The sequence below is a fragment of the Polypterus senegalus genome, chromosome 4, assembly GCF_016835505.1.
Source record: "Polypterus senegalus isolate Bchr_013 chromosome 4, ASM1683550v1, whole genome shotgun sequence".
Lineage (NCBI taxonomy): Eukaryota > Metazoa > Chordata > Cladistia > Polypteriformes > Polypteridae > Polypterus > Polypterus senegalus.
Window position 1 is genome coordinate 246927526 of NC_053157.1, and position 6914 is coordinate 246934439.

The 6914-nt window shown below is 40.3% G+C and overlaps 1 protein-coding gene and 1 long non-coding RNA gene across 2 annotated transcripts in view; both read left to right on the plus strand.

Annotated features, from left to right (window-relative positions):
* The window catches only part of LOC120529001 (tripartite motif-containing protein 16-like), a 40010-nt gene that overhangs the window by 3843 nt on the left and 29253 nt on the right, over positions 1-6914 (plus strand). The window lies entirely within an intron of this gene.
* Positions 2217-5065, plus strand: LOC120528424. The gene is made up of 3 exons (XR_005633520.1): positions 2217-2304; positions 3347-3506; positions 5028-5065. It is a non-coding gene; the product is annotated as an uncharacterized LOC120528424 (long non-coding RNA).

A 6914-nucleotide genomic window follows, 5' to 3' on the forward strand; every position in this document is an offset into this window, starting at 1 on the left:
AAAAAAACAAAGTTAAAATAGTAAACAGGAAGAAAAAAACAACAAAAAAAAAACTACCAAACAAGAATCACCCAAGAGAAAGAAGACCAAAATAATTTATGAAAGTAAATAAATAAAAAGGCATAATATCCTTTTCCTCTGCTATGATTGCTTATTCTAAAGTTTTATTAATTAGATTTTGACATATTTTTAAAAAGCTTTGAAGAGAACCTCTAAGTGAGACTTTGTTTTTTTTTCCAATTTCAAATAGTTCAGAACATCAGTGACCCAGTGGCTTATAACCAGTGGGCTGTAAAATGTGCAAACATGTGCAGTGTGGTGAATAAAAAGTACCGTTCATTTCAGTCATAATGTCAGTCAGATTCTATGAGGGCCATTTTGTATCTATCTATCTATCTATCTATCTATCTATCTATCTATCTATCTATCTATCTATCTATCTATCTATCTATCTATCTATCTATCTATCTATCTATCTATCTATCTATCTAATTTCCTCAGTCTTATGTAGACTCATGTGTGGGATAGGCAGAACGTCTGATCACTATTTCACTACTGCTACTCAGCTTTGAACCAAAGTCTTTAAATTGTCCTTCACTGGTGGCCCGATCCAACCTCTTATAATTGCTCAAATACAACTGGACATATTTGACAATGACAACTGGATCCTTCCTTCCCTGCTCTGGCCAGGAGCCTATCCACCCAACCAGGGAGGTTTTCCACATGTGCACCAAAAGGCAAAACACCATATAAGACGCTCTGCATCTGGACTAAAGCTCTTCTAAATTACTGTATATAGTAAATAAATTCCATATTATCATTTCTTCCCTCTTTCTAGAGGATGGTTTGAGGTGACCTTTTAGGGCTTCTCATCCCTGCCTTCTGTCACAGAGTTATCTGAGTCAGTGTGCAGATGTGCAAAGTTCTAAAAACAACAGAAGACCTCCAGATTTGGGGTTGATGATCATAGAAAGCATACACCTTTTACCTTACATTTAATTCCCACGTAGTAACACACAGCCAGGTGTCATCATACAAGTATGAGCCAAAGCTGCAATACGAAATTCATTAGTTATAATACAAAGTTCAAAAATTAAGTAAAAATACTTCAAACATGAAAATAAAGACTCACAGCTGAGAGCCTTACAATGAGATGATGAAGGGTAAATAAGCATAGATTTTATGAAATTAAATGAAATCTGATGCTCCTTGACCAACACCTAGTCCCTCTTGTTTAATATCTTCATCTCACAGGTCTGACATGGTGATGTCTTTTTTTTTTTTACTAGGGACAATTTAGAATCACCAATGCACCTAACCTGCATATCTTTGGACTGTGGGAGGAAACCAGAGTACCTGGAGGAAACCCACACAGACATGGGGAGAACATGCAAACTCCATGCAGGGAGGACCCAGGAAACGAACCCGGGTCTCCTAACTGCGAGGCAGCAGCGTTACCCACTGTGCCACCGTGCCGCCCAGACATGGTGATGTCTAACACCCCAAACTAAAATACAACTAATTCACACATGAATCCGATCCAGAAATATTTATATTTTCACACAATTACCTTCTAACACACAAGTTTACTCCTCAATACAAATACACCTTCTTCTTCTTCTTCTTCTTCTTTATTCCAGGTGTGTGTTGTCCTTCTCTACTCTGAAACCACAGGCTGAGCAGGAGATGCCCTTTGTAAAGGCAGACTTTTATAAAAACTCACAGGTCAAATGGAGTCCTCACCAGACAGCAGAGCTGTCCCCCAGCAGTTTCTGCCAATGGCTTTCAAGATCCTTTACAAGGATGTCTTTCATGACTGCGTATCCCATAAAGTCCTGTAATTTCCTTAATGGGAGCATCAGCAGAGAGGGGAAGTTACTCGGCATACTGGGGTAATATATTATCTGGGTGGTGGTCTGCAACTGACATTCCATCTGCAAATAAAGTACCAGCAATCACTCCAGCCAATACAAAATGTCATTCATGACATTAAAATAACAACAAATGTGTCTTGTGATTGGTTGTTTTTATCAGATGACTCAATTCTAAATCTTTATCCTATTTATTCAGATTTCTGTGGAAAGAGTTGTGGAAGAAAATGAGAACAGCTTCACTGCTCTGATACGGTGCATTGAGGAAGTGCACAGGAAACTGACTGAGAGGATCAAAGAACAAGAAAAAAGAGAAACAGAGAAGGCTGAAGGAATCATGGAGCAACTGGAGAAGGACATTGAGGAGCTGAAGAGAAGAGAAGCAGAACTGAAGGAGCTTTCAGAGACCGAGCACAATCTCCACTTTCTACAGGTGAGAGCGACATTTCACAAAGAGTCTGATCAGACTGGGGTGTGTAGGACATGAGAACATTTAGAGATAAATTTAAAAGATATGAGGAGTTTGTACAACATAACAAGAGTAGGCCATTTAGCTCTGCATACAGTATATCATCTTTTCATATTTCCTTAACATTTTATATATTCTATTTACAAATATCTCAAAGTTGGTACCTTCATGTACGTGACAGAGAGATGAATCTACAATTATCTGCGTGAAAAAGTGAACTTTTATGAAAAAAATGATGACGTCTAATAAAGGATTGTGCCACCTATTCTGCCAGGCCGCCTTCTGATATCTCCATCCTTAAACAGATGAGACTCAATTCCTTCAGCATTTCTCCCAGCTCAGACCCCACAGTCCAGTCTCATCTCTTGTTTTTCTTGTGTACTTTTCTCTCACATTACACACAATAGTCCTGATGTCAACTGTGTTTAGCAGACGTTAGGGAGAATCTCTTCTTGATTTACACTCCACACATGGTGGTCACTATATAACTCAGCTTGCCGCAGCTTTCTCTACTTTATGTGGTTGATGATGGTGATGAAGACACAAAGGCTCCCAAGCTTTCCTCACAAGTCCCAGTTCTGAGCTGCAGACCTTCAATTGTATAATCATATTGAAGAGCTTTCTCCCTACATGTGTTAGTCTTTACATTTAATTTAATTAAGTTTGCCTCAGTACCATAAAAATCCCAATACTTTATTTTGTGTGCCAAATCAATTCTGGGCCCACTTGTTCCCTCAGTCCCTTTTTCTTGAGTCTCCTCTCATGGAGTTCTACGTGAAAAGCTCATTGATAGTTAAGGTCGATGATCTCTGATGCTCCACTACACTCCACCAAATATTCTCTCATAAATAACCAACAAGTCAATGACAGGAGCTCTCACCATCTAAATCCACGCTGACTGCCCACCACACTCATCCTTAATTCAGAAGACCCTCATCTTATCAGCATTACTTATTTTTTAATGTCTCCTTTCTGAAATCTCATCCCCTCTTCTCTCCTGATGCAGACTTTCTCATCCCGCTGTGTCCTTCCTGCTGATGGAGACTTGCTGAGCTTCACTGTCACTGCTGAATTCTCTTCTGAGGGCCTGAGAAAGGAGCTGTCAGGTCTGAAAAAAAGTCTGGAGAAGATCAGCCAGGGGGACATCATAACAAGGACTCCATCAGGTAAGTGTGAGTGTCTGGTGAAATTGTGTTTGTTATTGAAGTCCATTAGGAGGACCAGAGTGACAATAGGAGTACACTGAAGAAGGCCTGCTCTTTCACATTTATCTGCCATCCTTTGCTGTTAATAATTTTTTACTATATAGTGCTTTCACAGTGATTAGCTGAGTGATGACAGACTCTCTTAATAATCAGTTGTTCTTTATCAGATGTTTTGGAATTTTAACTTGAAATGTTACACTCCTTATATGACTTCCATATACTTTCTTAAAAAAAAAGTAATTTTTTCACTAGACGGAGCCCTGAAGATGTCCCCAACTGTACCTGCTTGTCAATATTTATAAAATACAGCATATTTATGACATTGTATGTCAGCACAAAAAACAACCTATGGAGTTCAAGGGTGAGGCAAAGATCAGTGTTAAGGGATGAAGCAACTGGGAAGGAAGGGCCTTGGTCAGGGAAGTGACCAAACACCTAATGGTCAATACAACAGAACTTCAGACGTCCTCTGCTGAGATGAGAGAAACTGTAGGAAGGACAGCCATCTCAGCAGAGCTGCACAAATCAAGAGTTTATGGTAGAGTGGTCAGGCAGAAGATACTCTCGAGTAAAAGACAAATGACAGCCTGAAAGTATCAAGGGAAAGATTCAATGATCTGAAAAGACAAACATTTAACTCTTTAGACAGAAGACCAATCAGGATGTCTGGAGGGGACCAGGCACTGTTTACTACCTGCCTAATGCCATCTCTACAGTGAAGATGGTGGTGACAGCATCAGGCTATGGGGACAAAGTGACAGGTCAGAATTTAGGGAGGGAGAAGTACTGTCAAATACAGAGAGGTCCTTAAAGAAAACCTGTGACCTCAGACTGGGCAATGGATCAACAACCTGAAGATTACAGCCAAGACAGCTCTGGAGTGGCTTTGTGACAAGTCTGAGTGTCCTCGAGTGACCAGACTGAGACTCCACAGAACGTGTATGGAGAGACCTGAAGATGGCAGTTCAGAGACACTTCACTTGAAATCTAACAGAGTTTGAGAGGATCTTCCAGTAAGAATGGGATCGACTGCTCAAATCCAGGAGCGCAAAACTCAAAGAGACACATAGTCATGAAGACCACCAAAGGGGCATCCACAAAGACCTGAATTAAGTGTCTGAATACTTCTAGGAAGGAGAAGTTTCAGTTTTGATTTGTAATACATTTGCAGACCTTTCTGATGGTTTACTGAGTGTAGACTGATGAGCACAAAGGCACATTAATACATTTAAAATTAAATCAACAACACGGTAAAGTGCGCGGAAAGTGAAGGGGTCTCAATAGTCTCTGACTCCCTGTATATTTATTATTAATATGAATATTCAAATTGACATTTGGCCTAATTTGCCAGCCCTTGTATATTTTATAAATGTTTTATTTGAACTCCTCTGCATTTGTAATACGTGTTTAAGAACTAAACTAAGATCCCACAATGTCATCTTCACAGTTTCCATTCTTCTTCTCTTTTCTTTTTATTTTCAGCTCATGAAGCTCCAGTTTTCACCCTCCAGCCTCCTGAACCTCAGAGCAGAGACGACTTTTTAAAATGTGAGTTTGTGCTTTGACTGAATGGATCATCACAATAAAAATCATTGAAGTTTTAACAGACCAGGACAGGCTTAGGATATGAAAGTCTGAATGTTGTGTGACTGAGGGGCTGACAGTGATGGGGGTGCTTTATGGGATAGAGAGACTCAGGCAGTGAATCACCAAAGCCGTCTGTTGAACCCGAGTTGTGGAAGACGAATGTTCTCTTCGTTCCCTTGTACTAATTCATGTCTGAGAAGTAAGCTTTACAAACCATGTAACAGCATGCTTTGTTTTAGCTAACAGAAAAATATTTGTGCAAAGGACTCAAGGTCTAAGCATTCCACACATGAGTCTGCCTTATCACGTTTTCCCTTAGCTTACATCTGAACGCCATAACAAAAGGAGCCAAGAAATCAAGTTGTACAAGGGGCGTTGAAGGGGCTCAAGGATTGTGTATAATAAAGTGCTGACTGTTACATTTTATAATGATATTAACTCACGCATTCTAGGGGTATAAAAACTGGACCCCACCCAACAGACGGGGTTCAGAAGAGCCCTGACGCTGTCATGTATATTTGATTGTCTGCTTTTCTGAAACTCTTCTCACCGTGACTCTAGAGAAAAGCCAAGCAAAATGACACCTTTTATTGGCTAACTAAAAAGATTACAGTATGCAAGCTTTCGAGGCAACTCAGGCCCCTTCTTCAGGCAAGATGTAATCAACCTGCCTGAAGAAGGGGCCTGAGTTGCCTCGAAAGCTTGCATTTTGTAATCTTTTCAGTTAGCCAATAAAAGGTGTCATTTTGCTTGGCTTTTCTCTACATTCATAATGGCTAACACGGTACAACAACCTAGTACTACCGTGACTCTAAAAATAAAGCTGCTTTATAACCGCACCTGCTGTCTGGTCTGAAACCTTCGTCCACAGAGTCTTGATGTGTCCACAAATTTTAAAAAAGGAAAAGAAAAAATAAAATCCATGTCGTGGGGTGCACTTACTTTTTCACATGACTGTATATACAGACACAGTATTAGTTTAAAAATGAAGCACAATTGTATGTGAAATAAGTTAAAGCTGACAAAAGTCCTCGTCATCCTCAATTCTTTACTCCACAGAGCAGACACTTTGCTTTGAGTTCTCGACTTCATAAATTTTAAACATTAAAACAAATGAAAATGGCAGAGCAAATTATTGGGTGTCCTTAGAAATTCAAAGACCCCACTGGACTGTCGTGACATCTCAAGCTGACTGATTCCTCTAATGATTGTCACCGGGGTCTTCAGTCACTCAGTCAAGTCCTCACTCTGCTGTGTTGTGTCATTGTGTGCCTCACACTGAATGAGGACAAGAGAAGAGGAGGAGATGAAGAAGGTCACAGCCAAGGGTGGTCAAGGTGAAGACTACAAGACCACCTCCAAAAAGCTTCATATTCCAGTGAGCACATTTGCTAATATTGTCAAGATGTTTGAGGATCCACAGGACTGTAGCCCACCTCCCTGATGAAACCACCAGAGTAAAGCTGACCTCAGATTGAACAGATGGAGAGTTTATATGGTGGAGAAAAAACAAGAAAACATCAAGAGAGACTCAGGCGGACCTCCGAGATCAAAGGACAACAGAAGTCAAGTCACACAGTCTGTTACTGTGTCAATGACAGTGGGCTCCATGGTAGAAGACCCTACTTCTGAAGGACAAATACAAACTGGAGTTTTCTAAACTGCGTGTTAATCAGCCACAGTGCTGAAGAAGAACCTTTGGACTGAAGAAACGAAATGAGAGCTTTATGGTGAGTCACAGCAGCTCTGTGTCCACAGAAGACAAAGCGACACCATTAATGG